This window comes from Fundulus heteroclitus, chromosome 15 (genome assembly GCF_011125445.2).
Source record: "Fundulus heteroclitus isolate FHET01 chromosome 15, MU-UCD_Fhet_4.1, whole genome shotgun sequence".
Lineage (NCBI taxonomy): Eukaryota > Metazoa > Chordata > Actinopteri > Cyprinodontiformes > Fundulidae > Fundulus > Fundulus heteroclitus.
This window is the reverse complement of record NC_046375.1, coordinates 5,276,859-5,302,939: the sequence shown is the minus strand read 5'-3', so window position 1 is coordinate 5,302,939 and position 26,081 is coordinate 5,276,859. Positions and strand designations below refer to the sequence as shown.

General features: G+C 37.7%; 1 protein-coding gene across 3 annotated transcripts in view; it reads right to left on the bottom strand.

Moving 5' to 3' along the window:
• sipa1l1 (signal-induced proliferation-associated 1 like 1) overlaps positions 1 to 26,081 on the bottom strand; it is a 104,034-nt gene that overhangs the window by 60,534 nt on the left and 17,419 nt on the right. For all 3 annotated transcript variants that reach the window (XM_012877322.3, XM_012877340.3, XM_021323899.2), the window contains exon 2: positions 9,502 to 9,566. The gene's annotated coding sequence lies outside the window, so the exon portion shown is untranslated. The remainder of the gene's footprint in view (positions 1 to 9,501; positions 9,567 to 26,081) is intronic.

The window sequence follows — 26,081 nt, the reverse complement described above, 5'->3', positions numbered from 1 at the left end:
GAGGAGAAGCTGCGACGTGCAGCAGGTGAAACATAAAATCAAAACTTCACAAACTTTGCAGGCTCAAGTTAAGCCTATGGATATTGGCGTCTTGCAGCCAGAAGTGGCCTTAATTGAACTAAGCACAGGTCTAAAAAGTAGCACCTGACAACTAATTCAACAATTATACATTTATTTAAAGACAGGTATTTAACTAATAAACTAAATAAATTGATCTTTTAGTGATTAAAAGGAGTCAATGCATCGGGTATCTGTGCTACACAAAGCTGAACATGAAGTGCTTTCCAAACATATTTATAGCCTTATAACCTGACACATTTTCTCATGTTACAGCCACAAATTTCAACAGATGTCGAGACCTTATTTAACAGTCCGAAAGAAAGCAGTGTATTATTGAAGAGGAAGACAAATGACAAATGGTTTTCAAAGCTTTTTAACAAATAATAATTAAAAAGTAATTGATGTGCATTTGTGATCAGCCCGCCAGAGTTAATACGATGTAGAAGCACCTTATGCTGTAATTATAGCTCCAGCCATTTGGGGTACATCACTACCAGCTGTAATAATCTGGAGAGAGAGATTTTTGACAACTCTTCTCAACAAAATGGCCCAGGTTCAGCCAGACTGGACAGAGTGTCTGTGGTCATCATTTTATATGTCCGAGTTTCAAATGGATTTACATCTTAAGTGTGACTGGGCCATTCCAACATGCATGTGCTTTGAACTAAAATCATTAAGTAACAACCCCTAGAATTTTATATTTGAATTTTGCTAATCAAGTATGTGAAAATGTTCAAAGTAATGACTAATTTAAAGAGTTTCAGTCAGGCTTCAGAGCTCATCATAGCACCGACACAGCTCTGGTGAAGGTCACTAATGATATGCTCATGGCCTCAGATAATGGACTTGTGTCTGTACTTGTCCTGTTAGATCTCAGTGCTGTATTTCATACAGTTGATCACAATATTCTCCTAGAAAGACTTGAACGTAGTGTAGGGATTAAGGGAAAAGCATTAGGCTGGTTTAAATCTTATCTGCCTGAAAGATTCCAGTTTGTTCATGTTAATAATAAATCTTCAAACGCTATATATATATATATATATATATATATATATATATATATATATATATATATATATATACACACACTGCTGATTAGTGAAATTATCAGACATAACCATAAAAAACCTTTGTGTTATTTTTGACCAAGACATGTCATTTAAATTACGTTTTCTTACAGGACTGTCCTGTAATTAGCTCCAACTGTTTTACCATAAACTCTGACCAACTTCCCAGTCTCCGCTGAAGAAAAGCATTCCCACAGCAAGAAAACAAATTCATAAAGACAAGAAAAAAAACGATAAGAATATATATAAAAGATAAAGAAAAAAAGAAGAACAATGGTTAAGTATAACAATACACGTTGAAAGGAGTGGGTAGAAGTATAAACATATTATTAAACTTACCCCCTTTTCCAGCAGCAACATCATTTAATCAACAGTGTTAGGAATTGATTGAGCAATTCACAACTATTGTTTTCTTCACATCATTCCTCTATAACAAGATTTCTAAAGTACATGGCTAATAGCTACCCTGCTGATAGAGTTTCCCACCTTTAGCTGTGGATCTTAGCAGCTCCTTCAGAGCTAACCACAGGCCTCTTGGATGCTTCTCTGATTAAAGCTCTCCTTCCATGTCTGAGCCAGTTTATGCATCTGTGCCATGTTTTGCAATTGTGCCATACACTCTCAATTTTCAAAGAACAGATTGAACAGAGCTCTGTGAGATATTCAATACTTGGTATTTTGATTTCTAACCAAACCAATTATACCCTACGTCCTTTGGCCCATCATATGAAATCCCAATAAAAGAAACATGAGTTCTACACTCTTATCCCAAAAATAATAAACAGTAAAAGGTGTGTATGTTTGTTGACATTTCTTAAAAAAAAATGAAGCAAATATTGAAATGTATTTATGTTCTAATGTCAGCGTAGGAAAAAAAAACAGCTACCTAGGACAAGCCATAAAGTGAAACAAATATACAGTGCAGTGTGCCAGCATGTGTTTTTGCCAAGGAAGTTGTCTCACATTCCAACAGGAAACACATCTAAGCCACTTCCTGCTTCCCCTGAGGAAGTCACAAGTCGGACAGGGCACCAGTGAGCTAGTCAGACTATTAAGCCCGGATGAGTGTGGATTCTCAACATCAATAAAATAATCGGCTGAAGTGTTGAGGTATCTTCGCACTCATCTTCCGTTTTCCTAACACATCCTTATTTACACTAAAGTAAACATGTGTGCATTGAGTCAGTGTTTATCTTAGCTTTCAACTTTAGTTTTTTTTTTTTTTTATGCCAATTTCTCTACATACAGCTTCTGGCTTTTGTTATAAGATCCATAAAAGTTATCATCTTCAATTTGTGGCCTTTGCAATAAAGATGTTATGTACTAATGGAAACTGAAGAGCAGAAAACATTTGGTTCCATGTGTTGAGAGAGAGAGAGTGTGTGTGTGTGTGTGTGTGTGTGTGGGGGGGGGGGGGTGTTACTACAAAGGGGGATGTAATATGCTAATCATGTAAAGGCCTGCCTGTATTCCACCTAATCATGCAAAGTGTTAAAAAATATTTAGGGCGTACACCACACAAGGAACCTTGTATATTGATTTTGCATCTAATTTCTCACTGAAAAATAGCATTACTAAGCATACAAATCAGCAGGTATTGTCAAAAGGTTTGAAAAAGAAATCTACTCTACAGCAAACATTTCATTTTATTCAAAAGTATCACCTCTCTGGTGACCGCAGTCATTAGCCATAGGCTGCCAAAGGTGGCGACAGTCCTGAGTAAGATCTGATTCACAATGACACTAATTTGCTGGAAAACTGCCGGACAGCACTGACCCGAGGTTACACTGGGGCCATTGTCAACTTCTATACACAGTTGAATAAATTGCATCATTTGCACTGGGACTGCCGCTGACAGGTAGGCAAAAGGTTTTTGCCCAATTACAGAAAGAAAGGGATGAAGCTGGATAAAGCAAACCACTAGACCGAACCTAATGAGGACGTGGTATGATTGCTGTGGGACTCCACTGTGCCCACAACACAGCTAGTCGATTGGTACAGAATGGCCAGAATTAAGCAGCAGAGAGAGTGACAGAGATGCAGAGAGAGGGAGAGAGATAATGGAAGTGAGAAGGATTGATTCCTCACTCAATGTGAGAGTATGTGGGAGGATATGAGATGCTGCGACCAAAAGTGGCGAAGAGATAGATGCGCAAAAGTAAGTTAGCAGTCACTCTATCAAGTCAGCAATGTTCTACTCGTTTACCAACCATTTAACCACTTGTTTAAACAGGGAAATAAAATATACAGCCTTTAGTCCTTAACAGCCTCTCGCCCATTGACAGCTGGAGACAGGCACAAGCACTCCTCGCGACCCCACAAGGGATAGACCTGTTAGAAAATGGATGGATGGATGGATGGATGGATAGTCCTTAACAGTCCCTTATCAGTTCTATACCTGGAAGAAAACAAAGTGGGACAAGTTTGATTGTTAACTGGCCAAATATTGGTCAAGGTTTCTTCTATTTATATGAAAACCTTGAAGGGCATTTTATACATATTTGTAATTGCCTGGGCTTGTAGCCAACACTGGTAAAACATATGTCAAACCGCTTTTCTTGGTTATCGTGCCCATGCAACGAGAGCCATGTGATCAGTATCGGTGATCGAGATCGGCAGCATAAAATCTGATCGGAGCATCCCGCATGTTTAGCTTTTGTTACGGCTTTGAAGGCTAGCCCATTTCGGTCTGTTTGTTTTGCATGCATTCTGAACCAACATCTCACCAAAGCATCATTATGGCTGCGTAATGACAAAGCAGGGTTCTCCCCAGCACATTTCAGCACAATGCACAATTATGCTGAAAGTTGTCAAAGTTACGCCGAAATTAAACCGTTAGGCTCATTTTTAATAAACGTAGAGGTCAATATGACACGGAACACTACAGCACGGATGTTTGAGAGCAACATAGAAAAGTCAATAAAGCTCTTGAACGTGCATCAGCACAGCTTATATACCTCTCGAACATTAAAGCTAGCGCTAGCTGTTATTAGCCAGACGAACGACCCCCTTCAAGCTGCACTACGCAACGCTCCGCAGCGGGATAGCATCCAGAGAAGCAGCAGAATGACATATCATATATAACCATTACGTCCACCATTACCCTGAAAGATAATCCTGTTGATGACCCTGTAAAGATTCTTGATTAGTTACACTTATTCAATTCCCTGTTGACATCAATGGCACAACCACACAGCTGCATCTAGGTGTGATCCGATACTGGAACTAAGCAACACAATGGGAAAGAGAAAGGATTTATTTAACTTTAAACCTTGCGTGGTTATTGACGGAGGACAGGATGAGTATTTTAGATACTGCTGATAAAATTGAATTGTCACGCACAACCTCAATCACTCTGTTTGTTAGAGAATAATCCAAAAAGAGAGAAAATATCCAGTGAGCTACAGATGTGCGTATGAAAATCCCAGTGGTAATAGGATGGGCAGACAGCAACAATAGCTCTTTAAATTGACAACATATTGAACCTTGTAGTCAATGACAACAGCAAATACCTTGCCAGGTTGCATAAGTCTCAGCTTCAGCTGCAATATTTAGATACGGTCAGAATGTAGTGATTAAATCCTGCATCCATCCTTCCTTTTTTCAATGGTTCAGACTAGTAGTGGTTGCGCTCTGATGTAGCAGGTATTTTCTTGGTTAACCTTGTGCACCGTAGAATCAACTGATCATTGTATTCCCGCTGAACGCAACCATCGCTTCACGACCATCACCTTCTGATGGCTACTTCCGCAACAATGACGCTGAGGTTGGGCAATGCATCAAGATTTTAAAAATATCGAGATTTTTTTAAAGAGAGAAATAAGATGGGACCATATCGTTTATACAGGGATGGTCTATGTTGTGCTAGAATTATAGTTTTATGTATTTTTTCAGCAGTTACTCGTATTTATCTACAGCTGTTTGTTAAAAAAAATTGCCTGTGGGACGTTTGGGCTAAAGCTTTGCTTCAGACAAACAGAGATAAATATTGTATATCGGCATTCAGCCTAAAAGATATGGAGATCTAATTTTTGGTCCATAACGCCAAGCCCTAAATGACCCTCAATGGAACAAAGCTCAGATCATCTTACAGCGATTCCTTGAACATGACAATGCATTCACTGTAGTCCAAAGACGCTAGCAGTCACCAAATCTCACTTCAGGATCATGTTATTTCAATACAGACCAACATGTCTGGAGAAGGTTTCTGACACCTTTTTGAGTGAACAACTCCAGCAGCTGGGAAGAGGTATCCAACCTGGATATAACACGCTGTTCCTAATTAGGTTAATGAGTTTGAGTGTATTAGACATTCGTCCTGAGGAGGACAAATTTGCAGTTTTTACAAATCCAACGCGACCTGACAAGAAGGATCTGTAATGACCAACAAGGTAGAAGCTGTGAACAAAGTCAGTGGAGGAAAAGGATCGAAGGCCCCTTCACATTAGATTAAGACTGTCCTGTGATTTTCATGTCTATTACAATTCAAACAACGCTAAATTGCATAAAATTTTGAAAACCTCGTTACTCTGTTAAAACAATTTTAAGTACTATGTCCTTTGTAGTCGCCAGACAGTTTTTTCCCTTCTGATTTCCTGGGCATCGCACCACAACGCCATCTCAAATGACATGTTCTCAGTATTATCATCAGGGTACAGCATCATAAGAGGATGTGAAGTGATTTTACTTCACATGAGGACAACATTTTTTGCACCTGAACACCTGAGTCGCATTGTTCTTGGAATGTTGTGTACCTCTGTAGTTTTTCCAAGCTACATTGATGTGCTATATAGTTAATTCAGTTGATGTAACTTATTAAAATACTGAAAACCAAGCAGATAACTCTTACTATAAATCTGTCAGATAAATAAAATGTATCCACATTGCCATCCCGTGTGATAAAAAAAATTTATTCTCTTTGCTATATCATTGCACAGCTGATGTTGACTGAAGAAATATGGTCTTATGGTTTAATATTGGGAAATTATGTGATTTTTTTTTTTTTGCTTTCAATTTGTCACCAAAAATTTTACCTCCAAAGGTTTCACTTCACAAAATGTCATTATCAGAAACTGGGCAGCAAAAATTCACCCACAAAAACTTGCCATGCAAGAATTCACCTCCAAGTGTGTTGGCCTTCTGGTGACCCAAGCCAAAGCAATCAGTAATAGATAGCGGCTTTTAGCCAATCAGCTGAGCTCATTTGATCACGTGACACCAGTGAGTTGGGTAAAGGTGGGTCTATTAACAGTTAGCTGGTTAGTGGCTAACTGTTAAGAGATTGGTGCCTCAAATGCACCTAAAGCACTGATGTGTCACAGGTTCAAATAAGCATAATTTAATGGACTAAAAGCCACTCAACTCGATCTAGTGCTAATTGCTTTGGCTTGACCTTCCAGGAGGTCAACAAATTTGCAGACAAATTTTAACAGTGGCATTTTGTTTAATACAAGTTTTGGCAGCTGATTTTTTTCAAGCAAATTTTTGCAGGTAACATTTTGCGTGCGAATTTCAGCAGGTGAATTTTTGCAGGAGAATTTAAGTAAAAAACCACGTGCATAATTTCACATGATAAACTTTCAGTGTTTCTGTTGTAGTCAGATTATAATGAGACTATATTTCTTCCATAGATTTAGTCAGCTTAGATACTAAGTTAGAAACAGGACAATGTGCTGCAGCTAATTATTAAAAGGCACAATAATAAATAAATAAAGCTTGTACGACACTGTTATTCATATAATAATTCAAGGCTTGCTTTTGTTTGCATCTTTGACTTGGGATGCTGGCCTGAAAAAGATAAAAACTTTCTAAGTAATTGCTCTGCTCAAAGGGAATAGCTTTCCATTAAGGCGAGGTTCAATGAACTGTGGACGGAAGCCTGCATTGTTTTAAACAATAGTTCCCATACTCAGAAGATAAAAACAGCGTATTCGATATACGAGCACGTAAAATAGGACCTTCGTGTACCAACAGTGCACAGAACACTGTCACAACCCGAGTAATTTGCTTACTAAGCCGCACACCTTCATTGCACGAACAGATGTGGACACAGACACTGGGTACTGATGAGCACATGTTCATCGCTCTGTTTACCCTACAGTGGCTCATCATATGCTCGCCCCCTCTCCTCTTGACTATTTAGTTTCTCGATGAGATGCCGACTCTGGTCTTTGCTTGCTTCTAATAACTGTGCTGCAATACATTTCTGTGCGCTAACGGAGCACTCAAAGGTAATTCTATACCCATTAAACCGGTGTTCAGTTGGAATATGAGCGCTGACTATAGAATGTGCATACCAAAATTTTATGTTTTGATTTGTAGCAAACAAATCCATCTTACCAAAAATTATTTTTGTGTTTATATTGTTTAGTTTCAATAAAACTAGAAATTGTTCATTTATTTGCATTTAACAAAAGATTATAATATCTCAGTTGCATTTAAGGTAAAAAAAAAAAATGCAGCATTAATTTGTATGTTTGCTTTTAGGGGCCAAAGTTACCTTAGTGTTGAGGAAAAATAAAGTCTTTAGTATCCAGCCGCCCCTCTTTAATACCCAATTTGTTCCAACTGTCTTTTGGATTCGTCTTTGTCTAATTATAAGCCATTCTCCCATTTCCATTATCATGATCGTCCCCTCCCTAGTGTTTTTCTTCAACCCTTCTTAGAAGTTTTCATTTTTCCCTCCTTTATCCCCCTTATACATGTGTGAAGATAGCAGTTTTTGTATCTGTGTGTGTATGTGTGTGTGTGTATGTGTGTGGGAGGTGAACAGCATTGCTGGCTGGAGGAGGAGGTGAGAGAGAAAGAAGAAGAAGAAGAAAATGAAGCGAGAGAAATACGGACGGAGAGGGAACCAAAGAATTTACTGGAACAAAACATGCTGTTTCAAACTCATAGATAAGAGCCGCCTACTCAGTAGTTTCACTTCAAAGCAGATTAGTCTGCGTTTCTGATTTACATGATATACTGCCACTGGTATTTAGTTATTACTATTAGTTTTTTGTATGACTATTTTTAGCCCCCTGTGGAGCTACACAGCAATAACCTCACTTTTATCTATAATGCTTTGAGAAAGTAACTCAATTTTAGGTAGGTAATCAACAACATGGAAAATGCAAATACTGCATTTTGAAAACATTTAAAGTCCTCCTATGTGAGGTAATTTCTCTGCTGAAGGAAAACATAGTTTGCATCTGAGTGCATTTACTATGTGAATGTATCTTTGCGATGTCAGACATATGTTTAAATGTAAGAAAAAACATTAGTTGTAGAGCCTTTTTGAATTATTTGTTGTGTTTACAGATGGTATTGTACGCTTTGCTAACTGTAACAAGTAAGTATTTGAGCCGTTTCCTTTTTAATCGTTTCATCAACAAGCCTTTTACCCAAACAACAACCACGCAATGGATTGTTTAGATTATCTGTAAACCTCAGAGATGGTAGTGAAAATTTCAGTCTGAGCTATCCAGAAATTTATGTATAACAACAACGGCACATTCAAAGTCACTTTGCTTTCTTCATGATATCAATGCTCAATTTCAATATCAGCAAGTCTTCTTGACCACTTTGGGATGCCAAGGCGGTTTGAGTTGCCGCCATGTGATTAAGTAATTAAGTTGTAACGTTCATTTTACAGATTAAGTTCTGTCCAATTACCTGTTAAAGTGTCATGGGTATGTAATTATAGCATTTGTTTTAATCTATAAAACCCATTTGAGACCCCACGTAGGTTATGTGTATAGTGACAATTAGCCCTTAGATGATGAGTAACAAATGAAGAGCGGTGTCCCGATCGGTGTTGGGCCCGATACCAGCTTCAAGTACTCATACTTGTAAAAGCAATCCGATACTCTGAACCAATTCCAGTTTTCCTCCTGGGCTGGGCTACGCTGCAGCTTAAAGGCTAGATACACTCTATACCAGGTAGTGGTGCTATACACCAAAAGGCTGTTTGATGACCCTCCAAAAGAAAAAGAAGGAAGCGCAAACCAAATTCATCGCCCTTGATGGTCGATCGTTTTCAGTGGTCAATGATTGTGTTAAGTTATTTATGATCTATAAGTACCAATTTAATAAGTACTCAGTATTGGTACTTAGAATCGGCAAGGATCTTAACTAAAGTACTCGGACTTGTATTGGGACAACTCTACAATTGAAGAAATATTATTAACCCCATATAGTATGAATAGACAAAATGGTAACAACAAATGGTACACTTATAACCATTTCCCTGCTTTAAGTTTTTTTTAAAAACAGAGGGATTTGCCTAAAGTATAGATCTACTTTCGAGAGACGGTGCACCAGCACATGATAAGATCAACCCCAAAGAAAGATAACAGATGGGCGGGTCTTGTGAAGAAAGTTAAATACTCACCACCAACTTGGTTTATCACTACGGCCAGAAAGTCCCATTGACAGTCTAAAGGTTCTGTGGCGAACCTGAAATGAAAAGAGACGCACATAATATTAAGAATGTGTAGTTATAAGTCATATATATATATATATATATATATATATATATATATATATATATATATATATATATATATATATATATATATATACACACACATTTGTGATTGGAGCATGTTGTTTATCTGGCTTTTAAAAAGATCTCATCAAAAGGCATAGGTGACAAATGAACTCTGTTCAATATATCAAAAAACTAAATTTCCAACAGTTAAAAATTGTCAGGACACTTTCCATAATATTATTAAAAAAAAAATAGCTGGAGGAGAAACCAGTCAGATAGGTGAGACTCTCTTTCACTATCTTTCACAAAGAATTTCATGCACCATTCTCAGCTAAGATTTGATATCTATTCCCAAGCGGTTTAAATTAATAAGATACATTCTTCATCTTTTTTTATATTTTAAAAAAGGTATTACTTTTTTTTTTATTATAATGAGCTCTAAAAGCAACCGGGAATATGACTGTGCTAATTTTAATAGTCACTCTCAACATGGTGATAATCCCAGTTCAAGGACCATCACAGACACTAACAAGACCTTAAAAATCCTCATGTCTGTAATGAAGCACGAGCTTTAATTGACTTAGTCTAATGAATTACATCCATTAGTTACAGAAGTGATCTACATGCATAATGCCCATTGCCACCACTTACAGATGGATGTCAGAGAAGTGGGTGACAAGTAAAATCCTAAAACAAATGCTACAGTTAGTTAAAGGCTACAAAGAGTGCAGCATCGACAGCTCCAATCAATCCTCTGGCACTCACTTCCAGGCATACGCATACACACCGACGCACACATATTTCATTTCCTCTTCACTCTGGCTGGATTTCCTGGAGGACTAAGGCAGCAGGAGTTGCCAGCTCTACACACTGCAGAAACACTTGTCATGAGTTCCATCTGTGTGGTGTTGTGAATCCACTTGACGTGACTTTAAATGCGGTCAGTGCTCAAAGCTCTGCTACCCAATATAAATGATTTAGTTACATTGTTGTCACGCAACCGTGCTTTCACAAACGTAACGCATAAAAGTTGTGACCTTGCTTTTATCTTGCAGCGCATCTTAATAAGAGTAACTTTATAGTACCTTTCAAAGCTTGTATCCCAGAGTCTGAATATTAAAACTCATCATGCAACAAGTTGATGATGAAACAATTTCAGTATTGGAGACAGATACATTTTTAGATCTATAACTAGATAGATCGATAGATAGATCTATAGATAGATAGATCTATAGATAGATAGATCGATAGATAGATAGATCGATAGATAGATCTATAGATAGATAGATCTATAGATAGATAGATCGATAGATAGATCTATAGATAGATAGATCTATAGATAGATAGATCTATAGATAGATAGATCTATAACTAGATAGATAGATAGATCTATAGATCTATAGATAGATAGATCTATAACTAGATAGATAGATAGATCTATAACTAGATAGATAGATAGATCTATAGATAGATAGATCTATAACTAGATAGATAGATAGATCTATAACTAGATAGATAGATAGATCTATCTATAACTAGATAGATAGATAGATCTATCTATAACTAGATAGATAGATAGATCTATCTATAACTAGATAGATCTATAGAACTATAGATCTATCTATAACTAGATAGATAGATAGATCTATCTATAACTAGATAGATAGATAGATCTATCTATAACTAGATAGATAGATAGATCTATCTATAACTAGATAGATAGATAGATCTATCTATAACTAGATAGATAGATAGATCTATCTATAACTAGATAGATAGATAGATCTATCTATAACTAGATAGATAGATAGATAGATAGATAGATAGATAGATAGATAGATAGATAGATAGATAGATATCTTGTATGAACATGAGATATTCTCAGAATTACTAGTGTCAGATTGTTCATTAAGAGTCTGAATTAAAGTGCGTGCAGAGAGGGAAGATGCCTACTGTCATTTATACTGCGACATTGAAAGCGTCTGGTGGAGAGAGACTGGGATTTTGACTTGTAATGAGAAATAGCACACGGCGGCTCACTCAGATGTGCTGTTGACTCATTCAGATACCAGCAAAGTATTTCTGCAGAGGTGGTATCTAATTAGTGTCGTCTGATAAGCCTCATCAGACTAACGGATACATTTTATCTTATGGTCAGTTGAGTCACTAAAAAAGAAAAAAACAGTTTCTACAATATTGTGCATGCAGTTCACCATGTGGCATTGCAACTTTCATTCTTAATCCTGGAGGTTAACGGGTTCTTATTCCAATCATTTTGTATTTTAAGAAGAATTGGTCAGTGTTGCATTTCAAAAATAATGCATTTAAAAAACCGATAATTCACAAAAACAATGAATGTTATGAATTTAACTCCACTTGGAAACAACAAACAAGCTAATACATTCCAGTCAGTAAAACGAGTTACATCAACTCTACAGTCCCACTCTACAGACATAAACTAGTCACCTTCTGTATCTCTACAGTCATCACACTGCTGGTGAAGACTGCCGACCTGGACCTTGATTCATTTCTGCAGTTTGGCATTCAGCCTAATGAGGCTTGCTAATAGTCCTTTCATGTCTGCCTGAAAGGAAACAAACTGTGCAAACTGGAGCAGATATGTGTGTTTGCTAAGCAAGCAGTCACACCACAAGCTGAACTTCCACGCTTGATAAAAGTATGAACCTAACCAAAACCTGAGCCAGGTACACCGCAAACATCTATGACTAATCATTCTGCATCATACGCAGTTTTCATTTTTTGTCTCTTTCTGCGCAGTTCGGATCGGTGTGTTTGTGTGATTTTGCATTGCCACTGCAGTGCAATGTAACCCATCTGAACATCAACATTAACGCTGCACCAGCTTCATCCAACTGTGGCTTGGCAGAGCTGCATTTAGTTTCTTTTAGCTAAATAGGTAAATATTCTTAATAGCAACTTTTGCTGGTTAACTTTTAAACAAATTGCATTTTAACAAGGAGCACAACCACAGACGTGGAAAAACTAGTTCAAAGTGCATGCTTTTGGCCTATGTGTTTATAGAGCAAAAACTGTGGGAGGTTATATCATTTGAAAACTGGGTTGAAAGAAAAAAAAGATTTTTATGTTTCTGACCTTTGACTTCAATGCAAAATTGCCGAACTCTGATCTTGGAGCATGTATATCTCTACATTTCGCACTTGTAATGACGTCTGGGTTAAACAGCTGGTGCATAATATTCAACATTTATTCAGAGAACTATAAAAAAAAAGATAGAAATCATGGTTCTCACCAGGATCTTCTGACAGTGTGATGGTAAACATCATCGGGGTCATTCCAGTCATTTTAATATTTTACTTTAACTGTTCCAGGAAGCAGTTTTGAATATAGGCACACGTGAATATCTATATGTATAGCTGTATGTAATGTGCATTTTATGTAATGTTCTATGTAATGCACCTTGGACATTTTCATGGAAAATTATTTCTTTTTTCAAGAAGCTTGACACAAATCATGTATTTTGGGATTCATATAGAGCCTTGGCTTATAAAAAAGGTCATAAAGCAGACAATATCCAGATGTCTGGCAGGATGCAAAACAAAGCAGAAGAGAGTTAAAATAGTTTCCGCCTGGTTTACGACTGATATTCACTGGCCTGTCTACTGTTGTAAACTTAAGGAAAAATAATTCAAAAGAATAAAGTCCTATGCAGTCATTTGTTTTTGTTTTAAAAGATTTCTTCTATAATCACAATGGCCAATAAGGCTGGCTGCTAGTGAGAATATAGTAATTTCTTTAACTTTTTGGCTCAACAGAAACACGCTTGCCTAGAATTACTCTTACAACCCAGTAAATCACTGACAACTCTTGCCATGTGTGCAATTAGGGTTTTACTTACTGTCTGTATGCAAAACATTTTAGCAAAAGGAATAATTGTCACCTTTCATGAGATTCCCATGTTACCTGCTCAACCTTTGTTTGACATATACCCAGGCTGTGAAAAGAAAGATTCCCGCGCAAAGGTGTAAAATCAACACCTTTTATGAAATGACCCATAAAAACAGCAACCTAACAAACCATTCTGAAAGAAATAAACCACATGACAGATAAACAGGGAGGAAGACGTCGCCACAACAAGGGGAGGAAAAAGCCTGTAATGTGGAAACCCCCGTGAAGGTTTATTGGGGGAAGGACTCTGAAAAGGGATCTGCAGAGATCTTCGTGCGCTCTGAGTTTTTTGCAAGGACTCAGAGTCATTTCAAGACACCAGGAGCAGCTTTGTCTGTCTGCCACCTATCCTCTTCTGCCAATTTTCAGCCTGAATTCATTGTTTTAGGCACAGCTCCCTATCTCAGCTAAGAATCAGCTGTCTGCTCTTCACATTCCTCCGCCATAAGTCTCGGTTTTCCTCCCTCACATTCTGCAGCCCTTTGGAGGACAGGAACTCGGGCTGGCAGGGTCACCGCATCAAATCCGTTTTGTCTGTAAAACCTTTTCAAAGTGCAGCCTGGATTAGATGCGTTTTAACTGCTGGTGCTGTTGTTAAAAAAAAAAAAAAAAAAAAAAAAATCCTTGCTTGCACTGTCTGGCATCCACATAGAATTAGGAAGCCAAAGAATATTTTACGTTCCTCATTTGGCAGGAGGAGTTCACCCAAAGTCCACCGAAGCTTTAAATGTCAGAGTGGAAATGTGCATTTGTAACCACCAAACCTGTCTTATTACAGAAAATGGCAAATATGAATTGGTGAGCATGTCAAAAATGACTTAATAAGACACAAGAAAACAAGGAGAAGTAACAGTAAAACAACTGTGCGTGTTCCAGAGAAGCCTGAGAATCCACTGCTCAGAGGAAAAGTCAAGAAATTGTAACAAGAAGGAGAAGCATTACCAAGTAGCCAGATCATCTGCTATGACTGTAAATCACACTAGGGCTGAAATCTACAAGCAGGAGGGAGACAATGAGAAACAGACAGGAGGAACCAATGTGTAAGGGATTTAAAGTTTTAGATCGGAGTATCAGGCAAGGTTATTAATATGGGGTCTATTACAACACCTCAACTGCTTATGTCTGTTTTACACTAAAGCTGCATTTCATCAAAGCAGACAAACCCACTGGGCATTTTAGGCAAAAATACTTCTAAACACTTCATTCACATTGTGTATGAACCAATTAGGATTTCTTTGTTTGTCTGTTTCCGCCAGATACAGATGAAATTAATTTAAGAACAACTTTGGGCTTGATAAACCTTACATTTGACTCTGGCGCTTTTTATTTCATTTTGCGCTTTTCTTCTCTGTTTTGATATGACTCTTTGACACTGGATAATATGTAATCAGAATTATACTCCACCCTGGTCTGGAAGCTGTTATTTGGGTTTTATTTTTTACCTCATTGTCCAATTTTCTGTTATTCCAATCTCAACTTGTCAATCATACAGATCAACCAATCAAAACAGCATAGAAAGCAACATGCTAGCCAAGTACTGAGAGGGTTGGGGGGTGGGTCACTACATTTGTAGCCTACTAAGAGACGACTGCCTCACTATCACTAGTGTGACATGGATATTTGGACTTATCTCTAAACAGGCAACTGAGCAAACGACAGCGGGCAGGAAGCAGCGCCATTAATTTCTGTTGGAGACATCCCCACTGGAGTATACATTTATGCTGCTAGGGGGGCAAGGGGAACAGGACCAAAACAGTCAGCCAAATGAAAGAAACTTGGGTTGCTTGAAGGCAGAAGGGAACAGCGCTTTGTTCTGATCCTTATGCTTCTTAGCTGCTGTAGTTACCTCTCCTGGTGTGAATGTTTACTTCAGTCAGTGTTTAGCCTGTCGTCAGTGCTTATGTTATTCAGAGCACCTCTTTGTACTTATTCTTGACTTTTGAGTTAACCGAATGGACACAGCACTACACTGTGTTGCCAGATCTGACTGTTTCCAGCCAGAACACAATGTAAAAACCGCCCAACTCAGACAATCAAATAATCTGCACACACAAGATCCCCTTCCCAATCACGTTGTAATAGCAACAGCTGAATGTTTTACCAATGACCTCCCAGCATGGGTTGTCAATCAATCCTGATATAAAATGTCTCTCAATCATTGATTATATCGACAGGGTTTCCCTCAGAAAATGGCAGTAGGTGTCGCAGTGGTTGGGGCGGTTTACGTTGTGTCATGCAGCTTGAAGGAGGAGCACATGATGAACGTAGTCAGCTAGCACGTTAGCTTATTTACGCCTTAGTTACACTTATTAACAGGCGAGAACTTTGACGTCACTCTCAAACACTGAGGCATTTCAAATGAACAAACGACGCTTAGCCGGCAGCGCGGCAGGCTTATAATACACTGGGGAAAACTCTGATATCAAGTTCCCCAGAATCCACACATTTCATAATGAATTAGCTATTAAAATTAGAGCAAGGAGGTGTCATTTTATTAAAATGTAGAAGTTTTTACTTTTCTACCACATCATTCAATTCAATTCAATTTCAATTAAATTTTATTTATATAGCTCCAATTCATGAAACATGTCATCTCGAGGCACTTTACAAAGTCAAAATCAATCATATTATACAGATTGGTCAAAAATGTCCTATATAGAGGGAACCAGTTGATTGCTTCAAAGTCCCAACAAACAGCATTCACTCCTGGAGAAGCGTAGAGCTACAGGGAGAGTCGTCTGCATTGTCCATGGCTTTGCAGCAATCCCTCATACTGAGCAAGCATGAAGCGACAGTGGAAAGAAAAACCACCCATTAGCGGGAAGGAAACAACTATTGACAATTATTTTCCACATCGTGGAAAACACAGACAGCAAAAAAAAACCAGCAACTAGCAACTTTATTGATATCTTATATAATATTCAGTCATACAATATGGGGGGAAAAAAAGTTTACTTAGCTCTGAAACACCAAAATTTACACTCTGGCTGTAGGTGCATGAAGTAGGCTGCTGATGCTGATCGCGTGTTTTTTTGTTTTTGTTTTTTTTGGGAGATGGGGGATTTAACTTCCTGAGTGGGTCTCAATTTACGTGGGCGAGCCGCCCAAGTAGAGTCTATGTATGGGGTATAGGAAACATCGGACATCAGCACCCCCTCCAAAATATTCTTTTTTAAAAACGCCACGGTCTAAAAAAATCCTAAACTCCTAGAGGAAACCCTGCAACATATAAATAAGCCCTAAACTGAGTTCACAAGTTCACCCGTCTCCCTACTTACCCCGTGTCGACTCTAAAATGTATGTGCAGCTTCCGTCGAGGAGGCAAACTGCACAAATATCAAAGATTCCAGTTGCCTGTGAAATGTGTGTGCTTCCGTGTGCCAAGTGCCTGACCACGGACGCCGATTTCCATAAGCCGCCTGCACCTGATGTAGACATTTCAAAGCATCACCGTTTAGTCTTTGTGATCAAAGCTTCGCCACAGCAAAAAAAAAAATAAAATTCTGCACCCCTGGTCTAAGCACAGTTTGTTCAGGTGAAAACCTCAGCTGCTATTTTGAGAGGCAGCTGGTCGGTCGGGAGCCTGTTGGGATCCAACTGTGTGGTAAAATCTTGATAATGAAAGCTATAAATCACAGACCCCAAATATCGAGGCCTCAGAACTAATAAAACCGGGGCCCACTAGAACCGTACACCACTATGAAGAAAAAGCAGGCTTTTCATTTGACTTTCTTTAAAACAGTTCACATCATAAAGCACAGCAGTCGCACAGGTAGCCATGGCATCGCCAAGCTGCAATCAACACTCTTGCCTCTCGTCTTCACCTAAGACCAAGTCTCAAAGGTGCTGTTGAGTAGAACAGGTATTTAATGAAGATATTTTATTCCTTCTAGGAAATAAAAAAATATATACCTTGCTAATTTTAAGTATCTGCTCAACTAAAAAGTTTTCTTTGCAGGTTATGCAATGAATCTATTGCTGCACTATATCAGGAAAACATAAAATTGAGTTTCCATTGCTGAATAATGCAGCTACAATATCAGCTCTTTCTTTCCCTATCACAATGTCAGCACCACAATTAGTTTTTTAGCATCTCGCTTACTGAAAATATACGTTAAGCGTGAGCACAGGAGCAAGAAAAACTCATCCAAGAGGCAAAGTATGTAAGATCTTGCATGCATAGCAGTTATATCACAATATCTTTTGCGGCTTCAATATTGCATGCAAGGATATACTGATAACTACGATTTGATGGATTTTACAGCTACTAATGAATCCAAAATACTTTGTCTAAATGGTAGCAAAAAAAGGCAACCAGAGCACACTTTTCTTCGTAAATGCAATGCATTCTCCACAATAATCTCATTTCTAACTGTGCCTCAAGTATAGGAGACCGCATATAATTAGTATTACAGAGTGTAGGTTGGTAAGAAATATACCGTTTTACAATTTACAAACAGCTATTCTCAAATAAAGCCAAGAAGAAAATGCATTCAGCTCAAGGTAAAGAAAAGAGAGGCATGTGTGAGGAATGTGTGCACAAAAGGCTTTCAGACCTGACATCTGAAAACACAATCCCTATACTTACAGCAATTAGCCCAGTGTCTTGATCTCTCTCTCTCCTCTTTGTCTGGTGCTTTCAAATCGTTTGGAGTGTCAGCACAACAAAGTACTCGGTAGCATCATTACGTGCCGAGGCGAAAACAAAGCCTGGCAAGTTTTGCACGAGGACAGTTTGAGTTAGCTAAATAATTTAAAATGGGGAGTGGTGACAACTATATATAAAAGCAAGCACATCAATTGTCCAACAAACAACTGTTTGATTGGTGGTGTACTACTTTCTCAGAGACTTTTACTAAACATGAGAAAAGTTTCAGGGAAGATTTAACCAATTTTCATATTTTAAAAAAAAAATGCTCAAAACTAATGCTTTTGTAGCTGGTGATTTTTACCTCTATGAGACCTGCCCAGTTGGAAACTAAAAACAATCTTTTTGAATCAGTGAAAGCACCATATCTTACTACATGTTCACAGTAACAACAATACTCTTCGGCATTGAAATTTCAACAAGGAGATGGAAGACTTGAGGTTGACCATTTTTGACCAAAAAAGTTAAACAGCTCAAATGGCCTCTCGTCTTTGCTGGACTACCATCAGCATTACTGTAATTCTTTTGTCATTTTCTCCCACTCTCTAGGTCGAATCATTATTACTTTTGGTGTCATCATTATTCCTTCTCTCTCTCGTCTCCATCCTCTCTTCTTTCAATGATCTCTTTCCTTTCCAGATTAACTGGTAAATTATCAAACATAAATGTCATCAAACTGCTCGGATAAACAGTGTTTGCTGACTTGGCATCTACTACATACATTACTGCTGTATGAGAAGCACCCGCCGAAGGGCCAAGCAAAGTTGAAACTTTGTAGCATCGGCTAGTAAACGGCACGGCATCATAAATTACACAAATGAAGTTTATTCCACCATTATTATGCTCAGGCTTCAGATATATTCTCAGCCAGTTTAGCCTGAAACTTACCTCTGGGCTGCTCTGTAACTTTTCTGCCGCTGCCGCTAACTTTGAAGGTTAGGAGGATTTGGGCCGTTCCCGGCATGACTAGCTTCAATGCCGCCACCAGAATTGATTCTGTCATTTTTATTTCCCGTTTTAGAAGATTTAACGTTAGATTTACATTTTAATCAGTGACCCACGTTACCTTACCATTAAAAGTGTTGAGTCCGATAACTAGGGCTGGGCCTTTTATCGTATCGTTTTATCTTCATCGTAAAAAGATTCTTATGATGAGAATCTGGATTTAGCTTGACATTAATAGAAAAACTGCCAAAATTGTCAGGGTTGTTATTTTTGCTATTTTCTCCACTGTTGATTTATTGAGAGAATCAATAAAAATCATTAAGTCTTTATTGATATTTATTGATAAGTCTTTACACTTCTTTATGTAACTACTGTCCTGATGAAACATATTTAGAATTTTGTTTTAATGTATGTTACATTTTTAAATGTTTAAGAACAGTATTTGTGCTTTGTGTGCTATAGTTGACATGCAGTCACAGCCACACAATTACCTGAAAAAAATTGCAAGAAGTTGAAAAAAGTCTTGTATCATCACTTTTATCGTTATCACAACATTACCACAATATATCAGGATACATTTTAAGGCCATATCAACCACCCCTACCGATAACTGTTGGTTTGCTTGCAAGAGAGACTGCCCTTTGCTGACTTCTCAGTTCTAGTTGGAGACAACTTTGGTACTGAACCTGATAAGGATGTACAGACTGGCCCTCTAATCTTCTGGAATTTCTAAGTAAAGAAGTTAGAAAAGTAATTGCAGGCCCTGGTGGAGTTGAGTTCAGATGCCACAGTCACAAGAATTATTTTTATTTTATTTTTTTGCTGATGATCTCAGAGAAGAAAGATTCCCCTGCAATTTTCAGGTGTAAGCAGGGCTGGGCAATGAATCGATTTAATCGATTAATTCAAATTTACAATTTTTTTAAGGTTTAAGTTCTGGGGGCATGCTCTGAAAGAAACATTTAACTTTTAGACAATATGGATTTTATTTTGCCAATGCACTCTAAGCTTCCACGAAGAGAACAGCGTGCAACTCTGAATATATATTTACAATATTTTGACAATATATATTCCTAAAGAGGAAAAATTTTTACCATACTACGAGCCACTTTTATTTACTCATTTACATTTTTTTAAGTTACACAAGTGAACTGAAGAATGTTCTTATCTAATTGTGTGATACCAGAAGCCATAAACATTTTATAATAATGTCATTGTTTATAAGGCAGGGTTGTCATCTTAATTTTACAAGCATGTTTCAGAGCGTGTATTTAGTTGCACTTTGAATTCATGTCAACTCCCAGTAGAAACGTCTGAAATAAAAGCAACTTTTTAAAATAAATTCTTTAATTTCTTTTTGCAAAACAAAAAGGAGGAAAAACAATGTATTAATCCAATTTGGTATAATAAAATCAGAGATTTTAGTTCTAAGCCATATTGCCCAGCCCTAGTTGTAAGTCATATTTGACTTTCCTTATAGGCGTCATAGTGAACCTGGAGTCTAGTCTTTCACCAGCTGTGTTGTTTCTTGCCACAACCTTCACTTTAATTGGAGCAATGGAGTCAACGATGTCTGAAACTTCAGACTGAAAGTTATCTACGAATTCATCTACTTAGTTACAGACCAAAGTGGAATTAGAAGAGTAATGCTGGTTAAAGGCTTCACTAGCATTGTCCTAGAAGATGCGTTTTCTTATAACGCCTCTTTCGCTAACTGAGTCATTGGAAATGATGCTTTCAAAGATTTAAAAAAAAGTGATCAGATAGGGCAACATCTGTTACACTGACGTGGGAAATGTTTAGACCCTTAGCGAGGATCAAGTCTAAAATATGTCCCCGTTTGTGTGTTGGCGGTTGAACATGTTGAGTCAAACCAAAATTTCTAACTGTGTCACCGTTCTATAGTTCCCGTCTTCTTCAAGGCGGTCAACATGAACGTCGAAGTTTCCCACAACAATTAAACATCCGTAATCAGCACATATCACAGATAGAAGGTAATTAAAATAATTTAAAAAGTTTGATTTAGACTTAGGAGGACTGTCAATTTTCAAGAGCATAGTCCATGCCGGTCTATATTCAAAAGACTAAAATTTCCCAGAAACACCTTTTTACACTTTAGTGAATCCATAAACAGAGTGGCCAGTCCTCCATCATCCCTTTGCTGTCTGCTCTCACAAAGAAAATTATAGTTTGGAGGCGTCCACTCTATCAGAATAGGTCCCGCATTAAATTCATGTAACCAAGTTTCTGTTAAAAACATAACAATTGTTTTGTGATTTATACAGAATGGATGCTTTAAGTGTAATAAAAAAAAAACAGTTATACCCACATGTATATAAGTAGTTGCACTATAGCCAAATATAAATCCATGCTAGAATGAATTCCCCCTTGCCAGCTGAGTGGCAAAATGCTATATAAACCATCTGAGCAAAAGATGTTGAGGAAGATTGACATGTGTATGCTTTAATGGTCGTGAGAAAGAGTATGGAGGGGTTCGTGGAGAAACGGTACTTTTAAAGGATGAAGAGGGCAGTGGGATGAATGCTGCAGACAGCAAGCCCCATGACACTTTGACAGATGTGATATTGTGCACCTCCCAAAGCGAAAGCCTCTTTGAATAAAAGGGTTATTGCTATGGTTTCTGAGCAGTGCCCTGAGCCCCAGAGCTCGAACCCAAAGAAAGGGTCAGGCGGTTGCTTGACTACCAGCATTAGGGGCTTTTCCTGGCCAAATAAAACAATTAAGTGCGAGGGCTGGATATTCTTGGGCTTCACCTTTCTCACCCTCCTACACAACCATAGTGGCTGCCGCTCTTTTGGTATTAAAGCTGCCCTTTTTAGTTCCCGGGGTTTGACTATTTTCAAGATAAAAGAGTGTTTGAAGTTAGTATCAGATGGAAAATACGAAATGTTTAGCACCACAAAATGGGAGAGCACCTGCTGCTTTCCAACAAATTCCCGCTAACCTTTTTATAGGCGAACTTAAGATGATTACAGTCGGGATAATGTCAATGGACGCAAGACAAAGGAAGGGAGTTCCTGTTGAGTCTTTCACAGCAGTTCCAGAGGCTTCTCTGACAGATCCTCTATCAGTTAACTTCAATCTGAAAACATAAGACTCAACATAAGCAACACACTAATTTGGCAGAAAGAAAAAAAACAAACACTGCAATTACATTTTAAATGGCTGCAGTTTGTATTCATTAGAAAGTTGCTCCAAAAAAAAAAAAAACGTAGCTCTGTTGGCGTTGCATCGGGAAAACACAGTTTCTCTAAGATGGTAAAATACATTCCCTTAGAGACGGTGAACCTATATTGCTTGGTAATGATTCCATCTTAGAAAGGCGCCTTTGTGTATCTTTCTATCTCTTTCTTGGTTGCAAACAAGGAGAATAAGATCTGCAATCAAACTTTCTGTCCAGCATCATTTCACAGGGTTTCCGCTTACATGTAATTGATCATGGCGCACCGCCACACCAAAATTAAATCTGCCACAGCTTCAGAATGAATTTGAAAAAAGAAGTTAAAACAATGTAAAGCATGATCTTGAGCATACTATACATTTACGCACTTATTCTATGCATAACCCAAGCTTCAAATTCATTTAAATATATCATGAAATGTTCAAATTTACTTTATTTATAAAAAAAATAACACCTTTGGCTCTTGTCTGTCTCGCCGCGAAGCTGCTAGCGTATGAAGCTACTGGTGGCTACAGCCCGCTGTTCTTGAGATGATAGTCCACTGCCAGCAACTTAATGATTCTGTCGCTATATTTTGGACTTTTCTCTGTTTTTTGTTTTTTTTGGTGATTTAGTAACTTCACGTGAAAGCAGTAATCTTTCACAGGGGATACATGGCTGTTAGAGTTCCCTACTTCCCTCAGTGCTGTCTCACAGGCACTGAGGGAAGTAGGCCCTGCATGCTGTCAGAGCAAAGAGAGCAGAGAGGAGACCTGCTCCATTTTCACACTGCAAATGTATAAGGCACGCGCAAAACTGCTGGTGATCCCGACTTGAATTACAAAGCGGGATATAAATATAATGTAAATAGTTTTTTTTTCTCTGAAACTGTTGCACTAAAATAATTACTTGACTACCACATGGCTTGAATCACTTATTCACCTCATTCAATGTGTGAGCCATTGATTACCATCTTTTTGATATATTTTGGTTACATGTATGCAGTGTGAATTCAGGCAATGTATAAAAATGAATTCATTCATAAATTAATAATCACGTATATTGCATTTCAATGACATCTCAACAACCCTGACGTAGTATTTCATTATAGTTTTGTCTTCAGATAAGCCCCCACCCATGAGGTTAAATTGTGTGCAACACCAGCAGCATGTATGCCTTTCTATTGAATAGTAGAAAAAGAGATTTTTTGTTGGCGGATTGTTCCACTTTAGATGAAGCTGTGGGCACAAGAATGTGCCGCAGGACTGAGAGCGCCATTTATTATGTTAAAAAGAAAGAAGGAAAGGAAAAACAGCTTCTAATTACTGTTGTTGGAATCCTGCATTATCATTAAACCCCAAGGTTTCTGACAACACAACAACTGTGCCTCCATAGCAACAGAGTGCCGGAGGAGGGAACGGCGGTGCTGCGGTTTCATGCTTTGCCCGCTTTGCTGACTACACGTGATCCGTCTGGCTGACGTGAACCCGTTCGCTGACCTATACCCTAATCCAGATCATATTCCGACGAGCACAGGTGGACACATCAGTCAGCTTGGCTGGCACTCCTTCACCCATGGGCTAAACAACACAACGCAGCTGGGTTCATCTGATATTATGTAACCCAGCACCACCCCCGCAGGCCTTGTTCACACCATCTCTCTCCTCCTACTCCACCTCCCTCTTGTGCACCATTGGCTATCTGAAAGGATAGGTGCGCTGAGAGACAAGTGTGTTCTAATGGCTGAAACTCGTGGGGATGTGCGCAGAATATAAAAATAATAATAATAATAATAACTTCAAAATTAATGCTCCAGCATCAATTTTCAAGAGAGCGCTCTCTAAAAAAGAAAAATAATAATAATCATGTTAAGCAAGATCAGGAAAGTGGCTCATTACTTCCCACACTTACAGGTTATTAAGTCTCATTATGGGGCACTACATATGCAGCTTTAAATGCTAAACAACTGATGAGTTCATTAAATGATTGTATCCATCATCCTGTCTGAGACTGATTCTGCCATTCTTCTAAAAAACTATTTTGTTACCGAGCAATAGTACCCAAAAGTGGAAGAGCACCAGTTGCCTGGCAACATTTCCTTATTGAATCTCATTTCAGGAAGCAACGGTGCTTTGAGCTACTACCCTCTAGATACTTTTCTCATCTCCGGAACAGACTGTGATGTCCAACTACAATCACGCTATTCAAGTCATCTAAGAGCCTATTATAGCTTTAACAGTGACTTCTCAAAACTATCGGTATGATCTGTAATACAGGCACAAACTTAATTTGAAAAGCTTGAGTATATTGGGTACCTCAATTCATTTCTCCATTAAAAGGAAAACAACGATTCTTTGTACCCTCGGCCTTTTTTTTAAATCATTAAGTGCATGCAGAGATGTTGAAGGGCTCCCGTCTATGGAGGGTTAAAGGGGACAATATTGAGTAAATAAATCATAAATGAATGGATGTAAATATACCATGAAATAAATAAATGTACAATGGATTAATGAAATGTAGAATGAAATAAATGCACCATTAAGTGCCCCATTAAATCCTTAAATGTATCATTAAAATGTTCCATGAAATAAAAAAATGTGTCATGAAATATTTAAAGGTAAAATAAAGATGAAATGTAAAATATATAATGTTACACCAATTAAACGTACAATTTCTTTATTTAATACATCACTAAACAATTAAATGTACCAATAAATTGTGAAATGTAAAATTCAATATTTAAGTGCACCATTATATAATTAAATATGCCTTTTAAATTATAAAATGTAATTTTTGTTAAATAAATTCATCTGAATATAGATTTAATTATTTCACTATTTATTTCATGGTGCCGCGCAGCAGACTCGTCAAATCATTTAAACTGTCACCTTCGCCCATCAAACTCAGTGGGCGGGGTTAGGGAGACTCTGACGCCTGATTGGCTGATTCACACTGAGCAACACAAAACCATCTTCATAGTTGAATACTGACTCGGAGGTCAATATTTTTGCTGCAAAATACAGAGTAAAATAATGGAATGTCATTTAATTATTTAGTGTCATAATTTAAAAGCCATATTTTATTATTTAATGGCACATTTAAATATTTAATTTTACATTTCATAATTTAATGGTATATTTAATTGTTTAATGATGTATTAAATAAAGAAACTGTACATTTAATCATTCAATGGAACTTTTAATGGTACATTTATTTATTTCATTTTACATTTCATTATTTTATTTCACATTTCATGGCACATTTATTTCTTTCATGGTACATTTAATGATTTAATTGTGCATTTATTTCATTCTACATTTGATCATTTCATTTTACATTAGATTATTTCATGGTACATTTATTTAATGATATATTTACATTTATACATTTCATGATTTATTTATTTATTAGTGTCCCCTTTAACCCTCCATACTAAACAGTCATTTAATTAAAAACCACCCTGTGCAACCTCAATCAATCAGCTTTCCCTTCCACACAAGTCTGCTGTCATTAGAAAGTACCACCAGGGCAACAAAACTCTTCTCTGATGAGCCAGCTAATGAAAACCATCAACATCCACAAACCACTCATCAGGCAGTTCGCTCCGCAGCTGATGAGACCCGATAGAGGCATTAGCTGGAAGCTGTCACTGAAATGGATCAAAGCGCTACGAGGTAAATCTACTCCAACGGATGGTTTTGGGCATCAATAGCGCAGAGCAGCCTGCTCAGTCTGGGTGATTACGTAACATGGATCAACTCATAATGACGGGGTGAGATC